Here is a 7,912-nt window from a genome sequence, read left to right on the forward strand (position 1 = left end):
AGTTGTGATAATGAAAGAAAAATGACGAAATCTGTGCCCTTTTTCTCATCATGTTACAGTGTGCATGACCTGGTCGAACTGGAATTTTTCGGTTGTTTATACGAAATAGGGTTAAATGATTTTATTCTGTACCTTGCGAATAGGACTATTTCATGTCAATACACTGTAATATCTGTCTCTTACTAGCACAACCAGTTGATGGAGGCAAGTTCTTGGTTTGGCATGTTATCGTCTCTTTTTAACCATGCTCCTTTTTTTCCGTATAGTCACTTGATTTAGGTTGGACAATTCTTTTAAACTTTGTAACCCAATCGAAGCTTTTAAACGCAGATTAATTGAGAAGTCGGCCGGGGCTCGAACCATCTACCTCGACCTCCCGCACAACAGTCCAGCGCTCTAACAAATTGAGCTAACCGGGAGGGGGTTAAATAAGGTTTTTTTGGAGAAAACAGTTCAATTAGCCAGAGAGAAGAAACAGGTTGGTCGCAATGGGGTGATGGCTTTTACAGCTAAATGTTGAGATTTTCACTGTTTCACTGCTGCAGTTAAGGTGGCTGAACACAATTTTCACGTGTGCTTTTGCTGATGCAACTCAGCGCGCGCACAAGGATTGCAAAAAACAAACATGCCGTCAACAGAGCGGTCATTTCATTTACACAACACGTACCCGCCCTATCTGTACTATTTTTTCTCTGTAGTTGGCGAGTGTATAGAGGGATTTAATCTTTTATCACAAAGATATGTTAGAAAAGGTGCAAAGAACCCAGCAGTTCTCCGCTTTTTTGTCGTTACCGAAACCAGTTAAATGCAGCGCATGCGTAGCAAGTGAAAAAAATTGCGATTGAATGGAATTGCTTTCTCGGAAACATGCCTATTTCTTGAGAACCACTCATTACAATTTAACGAAATTTGGCACAAAAATTCTTTAGGAAATAAGTAACTGGAGTATTGAAAAAAAAAGATTTTGAACGAAGGAAATTCTAGAAAATCGAGTGAACCTTGAACAAGGGATAATCAAAGATCTCTCTGTTAAACTCTTAGCAAAATTGTGTTAACTTGTGAGTATTGTTACATGCTCGCTTCAAGCAAATTATAAAGAAAATCTTATTACTAGATTTTCTACAAAGAAACAAAACCGATTTTAATTGCCTTTTTATATCTATTCATGTCGCCATGGCAACGGCATATGCGTCAGCCAAACTATCGAAAAAACAAAGTTTGTGTTGTTAACTTGCTTGCTGCCAATTTTGGCGACCGAGAGATCAAGGGTTTTAGAGAAAATGGTGAAAGTAACAAAGGTATCAAAAACTGTGTTTAGCCACCTTAATTCTTTCCTTTGGATTACCAGAATAATTTTCACAGTTAACTTTTAACGATAGCGGTTGATTTTGTATTTTATGTTTCAATTTCTACGCTGAACAGCTTTTTTTCTTTTCTTGCCCCGTTAATCTAAGACCAACGGTAACCTTATTGAACCCTCGCAGGAAACTAGGTCAAAGAAAAAGGGGAAAAGGTGTGTATGAAGGTTAAAAAAAAAGGACGATGCTGTTTAATTTCAATTGTTACAAGCGAAAAATGTCGAAAATCTAAGTCAAAATAAAATGGCTTAGACAAAACTGTTTAGGGCCCTTAGTGGTGACCAAGAATCGTCATCATTACCGTCGATGGGTAAACCCGCGCCAGACTGAGGTTTATTCATCCCTCAATGGACTACTTATTGATGCCAAGTATGAACTACTGATACCTTATCATTCAGAGAAAGAGCGACACCGGAGTTTTCCTATCATTTGCTTGTGTTCTGTAGCGTTTGCGGCGACCAAAAATCTAAATTCTCAAGTTCAAGGGGGTGTCACTCCAAAACACGATTAACGAGATGTTTGGGACTATTTTACAGATCGAAATTACAAACCAAAGTTGACTGTTTGCATGAATCTTTATTCTTGAAAGGCAGTCGACCGCGAACCACAGTCAACGATAAAAATAACGATTAATCTCACAACTAATCAATCTATTGATCGTAAACTGTTTATAATTTATAATCTATTTACGATGAATTTTATCTTAGTTAATTTTATTTTAACAGGGCCTCACAGAATACCACTCTCCAGTGATGTGAACCCCCTGTATAAAGACTATTATTATAATTATTTACTTACTTTCAGAATCACCCACGTGCCTCACGGTCATATAACTCGATTTATTTCACTTATATGCTACCAAAATAGAAATGAATCGAAACATATTTTTTTTAAAATGGAGTTTACTAACCAAAAGGGTTATGAGACATTCATAAAAGGAAGGAGTGAATTCATGAATCGATTAGTGAACAAGTCAATCAAACAATTCATCCATTGATTAATCTATCAATCGATCAATCGATCGTACAATACAGCTAATACAGAGGCATGTAAACATTTATAATATAGACACAGACGACATGAAGATAGTTATATTGTACCTTTTGTTGGTTGATTAAATGTAGATCGGATTTGCAGTGCAGAAGTTGTTCCAACACTTGGTTGGGTGGAGCGTATTGTCGCCCTCGTTGTTGATTCTTTGATACGTGTAGTAGTCGGTGTTTGTGGCTCATGAGTCCACCCTGACGCAAAGCAGTAGATGAGAAAATTAATTTAAGAAATCCTTAGTTTCAGAAGACAATAGACTACAGTTTGATAAACACGTATCTTTGATATGCAAAAAGATCAATAATCAGTTAAATGTCACGATAAGATTTAGAAAACTGATCTCTAAAGCCACTTTGGTCAAATTGTATAAGGCCTTCATCTTACTGTACTTCCAATATTGTTCATCGGTGTGGCATTTCTATACATGGGTACACAGGGTATACATGGGTACACAGGGTACACAGGGTACACAGGGTACACAGGTGTACATTGGTAACATAGGTAACATAACAGTATACATGGGTACACAGGGGTACCAGGACCAGGGAGTCTATATGGGGACTGCCATAAATTACTTGCCGACAAACCAGCATCTGCCAGCTTCCGGACCATGTTTGTCGAAAGATGAAGCTTTCCATCGAACGTCTGGATGGTATCTTGTCGTTGTTCCGAGAGGATGAGTTGATCGAAGGCCTTATTGGGCGATGCACATTTACCATGATTGACCGATATCATTTTTTTAAGTGCAATTTGAAGTGGAGGAGTGAAAACAATTTGGAGTGAAAATTATTTGCGTTGACGTCTTCCAGATTGTCTTGAGAGTCAAACTTAGCGGAAATCAGAGTTTCAACGGTAATTTGTTGGCCGTCACAGATTTCGCAAATTTCTTTAATTTTCGAGGTATAAGAGGTATGAACAAGCCTTGGCTTAATTTTTCTTTTTTTCTCTTTGCCACTGTCACAACCGTGAACTTTCATTATTCCGTTTTAATGGAAAACAGAACAAATTCTGCAATCCTTTCTTAACAAATGCGAGTTTGCGTTTTCGTAGTTGTAATTTACAGTTTATCGGGGGAAATATCAACAATCTTTCTCACAAGTTTAAGATGAGTATTTTATTTTAATTTTACCGTCTGTGGTTGAATTAGAATTAAAGTCTCATCTACATTTTCACGATCTCTTGTTTACTGAAAATTATGTTTATTTTTATGGCAACACTTACACTTCTCCATTTCCATTCATAAAACTGTACATTTTTACAATCCTGGAGCCAACAATGATTTCATTTTCTTTTTCATGTTCCAGAGAGTTGTTTAGGAAAGTTCTCGGCCATTTCATTTTATTAAGAATCAAATTCAATGCGATACAAATGATAGCACTTAGAAGCATACGCTTAAATTTTTCGCGGAATAAAGTACGACCTGCTAGTCCCGACTTTATTGATGGGGTGTCGACTTCACCACCCTCCTTTAGCTCGTTAATTTTTTAGACCACTTTCTGCGAGAGTCCTGCCATCCAAACATTTTCCTACCTACTTTCAAGAAGTAAACTTTCAATTTTTGTTTCTCAAACAACCACTTCCGCTGGAAACAATAGAGGTACCCAGCAATTTTGAAACGCTCATGGCGGCCATCTTGGTTTACAACTCGCCAACGGATCTGATCGCGCGCGCCATCGCTTATTTCTCTCGCGAGTAATTTGCTTGCGTGTATCTTGGAATCCATTTTCCGCGCGGTCAAAAAAACTCTTTCGAGCCTCCTTAACGGCGGGTTAAGGTAAGTTAAGGCGACTTACAGTGATTTTATTTGACTGAAGTGATAAAATCAAAGTTAGCAACAGTCTCTCCATAAAACTTCAAAATATTTACAGAATCCCTTGCAATAAACACAATAGTCATTTTGGTTACTTTTGTATGCTCATAAGTCACCATAATCTAAAATATCCAGATTTCAAACCAATTTACGTAAAAAATGAGACAGAATTACCACAACAGTTATTGTTAAATTATTCAGTCAACTAGTGAATAAATAGCCAGGAAACTAATTTAGCTTAAAATTTTTAGACAGAATTACCACAACAGTTATTGTTAAATTAAACAGCCAAAACTAGTGAATAAATAGCCAGGGATACATTATGGACTAACATTTAAGCAAAGATCTCATACGTGAAGTAATTACAGCCTCTTTCTCAACGAAATGGGAACAGAGAAACCTCAAATGAAAAACCACAGGATACGCTTTGTGAACAATCATTATTAGGAGGCGTTGACTATCTTTCTAAGTAACATCGCTATTGTGAGGGAGATACAACAATTACAGGACTGCAATCCTCAGAAACATGGAAGGTAAGAGCATATTATGTTAAATAAGCAGTAGATTGGACTTAAAATGGGAAAAATTGAGTTTGCGTAAGTATTTGTACATTTTCGACTAAAATAATTACTGATCCCCATGAAATTCTATTCTTCTCTCTCTGCATTAAATCAATGATTGTCGTCTTTAAGATGACAAAACAACTATATGAGGAAAGCGGAGGCGGTCCTTTTTGTTTGCAGGGAAATTACAGGGGTAATATAATTAAACGCGCTAAATAAGCATGCTGCAATATCAAAATATTGCAGTGTGCAGGTTACAATTATTAAAAATATTGCTTCTTCCCCTACTTAAAGACTTTTAAAACCCACGCCCTTTTCCGGCGGCTAGCGTCTGAAACCCAACTTTTGTCAAATTTCTCGCATTCTGAAGCTGTAATTGGCGTTCTAAATCTTTGCTCTATTTAAAAAAAAGAAAATGGAAACGCCGCCTTTAGAAGTCGATAAAGAATTAAAGCACTGACAGAAATGTCCAAAGGTTACACTACATTATCTTCGATTTCTGCTGAAATACCTGCCTTCGTAGAGCTCTGTGTAATAAATAATCCTTCGTCTTCCGACGAATCCATCATCTTTGTAAACCCAGGTTCGCACTGAGTAAAATGACTGGATTCTCTGTCTTATAAAGTATGCAAATTACCAGTGTAACACGCCTTGAACTTTTTTGAACAACTATAACAACGAGCTACAATAACAACCCTCGGCAAAATTAAAATCTAAGATATATTCATCACAACTAAGAAATACAGCAATGAGCATCAAAATTATCCCACATAGGTGCGACTGAAAACAGACACAGAACAATAGGATTTCATGGGGATCAATAATTATAATAGATAATTACTTCGGCACATAGCATAATGCCATATGCCTCACTAATTATCCATTAATGACGACACCGTCGAATCGGCGTATTTTATCCAACTTTAAAATTTGATTAAATCGCCCCTAATAATTTCCCAAAAAAATCCTTTGAAGATCCAAAAGAACTAACTTCCACCACCAAAACCCAGATTTCTAGTTAATTATTTTGCCAGGTTTTTTCATTTTGTGACGCGACGCTCCGAGATGCGTCTGAAAGTTTGAGCCTGAAAAGCCATATTTTGGCGGAATTCAGTTGCTATCGATTTTCTCGAAAATAAATCGATATTTAGCCAAAGAAAGTATGCAGTGATTTGTTTCACTCTTAGATTAATGCTGATGCTACTGTTTGAAACAGATGGAGATTATTACTACAGCCAAGCTTGTTATATAATATTTTGTCATCATGACGATAGTTATCCACTCCCTTTCGTTTTGTTTGTTTTCTTTTGTTGAATTAGTATCCAAGAATTGAGTCAACGGTGGTCTTAAGCTGAAAAAAAATCGACTTCGCATATCAATCAAGATTGTCTTTAATCGCCCCTTCCTAATATCAAGATGAACGACTAAGAGGTTCTTAGAAGCCGAACGCCGACTGCAGTAAACACGGCTGAAACAATCTCTGCCGAGCAAGTATATTGTTACCAGTTATTGGTTTGAGTTACTTAAGATTGTAAAGCTTTGCCAAGGAAACTTCCAGATTCGCTCTAACGATAAATTTATTACTGCATTACTGTCCAAAACACATGAGTGTGTTCCTTGTGCTGACGGCTACGTCAAATACGATAAGTGCTTAAGTGCCTGATACCTATATCATAACGCAAATCACGATGAATTTCGTTTTTAAAGTTTGAGCTCATTGTGAGAGACATCTAATAGTAAGAATCGATAAATCGTGTTTTGTGGTATTTTTTGCCATCCTTCTATTGCGCGGAAACATATGGAAACAGCCATACTGGTTGGCATAATACTTCAGTAAAATAAGAGTTCTAGATGTGGTCTTCCAGATAAGTCTGATTTCTGATTACAGAGAATGGATTTTACTTGAAAAATCCGAATTCATTCAACTTGATTAATTGGATAACTCTCTAAACAGAATCGAATGCTTCTTCTGTCTTCTACTTCATAACCGGTATATATGAAAGAAAGAAACAAACAGGACACCATCCGATACCTGGGTTTAAATTTCGACTGTCTAACGCCGAAGGCCCAATGAAGCAGACAATTCAACCGCACTCCAGCGGATGGGCTCAGTGCGCCTATGAAATTATTCTTTTTGATTATATTACAAGATCATTGAGAACTGGAAAAATAATCAACATGAAAGGAGATACGTATGATACACGATCCTCGCAGTAGAGAGCGCTATTTATGCAATAGTGAAAATCAGACCTGAAAAAAAAAAATCAGGCCTGTACGGGATTCGAACCACTGACCTCTGCGATACTAGTGCAGCGCTCTACCAATTGAGCTAACAAGCCAACTGGGAGCAGGCCGTTAAGTTGATTCGTAATAAACCCGTGATGATAAATCAGAAATGATGAATATATGAAGTTCGTATATTTTGAACTTCGACTATAGATACGTATGATGCACGATCCTCGAAGTAGAGAGCGCTATCTATGCAATAGCGAAAATCAGACTTGAAAAAAAAATCAGGCCTGAAAGGAGATGAAACCCAGAGACCAACTTTGTTATATTAGTAGAGTATGTGATCGACCAAAAAAACTGCCTAAGCGTGGAATTCAGTAACTACGAAAATTACTTTACGGAAAATGAAGTAAGCAAAGAGAAACAGACAATGTTCAAGGTAGAATATACAAGCATGTTCTCCCTCAAAATAGATGCTACTGTGTATATTATCCTTTGAATATTATCCTTTGAATATTTCGCAAGGCGCGTGAAAAAGATGTTTACAAACAGCTTGCTGTGTGCAATGTGGCATGTTTTCTTTTGAGTGTTCTCTGGTTTGGACTTTATGAATAAAAATATTTCCCTTCTTCAATCTCATCTCCAATTAAGTTACTGGATGCAATGGTGATATATATATATCTCATTAAACAAGCGCGAGGGCCGTGCTGGGAGAATATCGGCCCGAGGTCTTGACAGTACGGACCGAGCGTAGCGAGGTCCGTACAAGAAAGACCGAGGACCGATATTCTTCCAGTACGGTCCCGAGCAAGCTTGGTTAATAAGAGATTTATTACACGACTGATGAAAGCTTTGAAGGTGTTTCACAAATTCCATGTTACATTATGCGGAAAATGTACGGGATA

The sequence above is a fragment of the Stylophora pistillata genome, chromosome 9 (assembly GCF_964205215.1).
Source record: "Stylophora pistillata chromosome 9, jaStyPist1.2, whole genome shotgun sequence".
Classification (NCBI taxonomy): Eukaryota; Metazoa; Cnidaria; class Anthozoa; order Scleractinia; family Pocilloporidae; genus Stylophora; species Stylophora pistillata.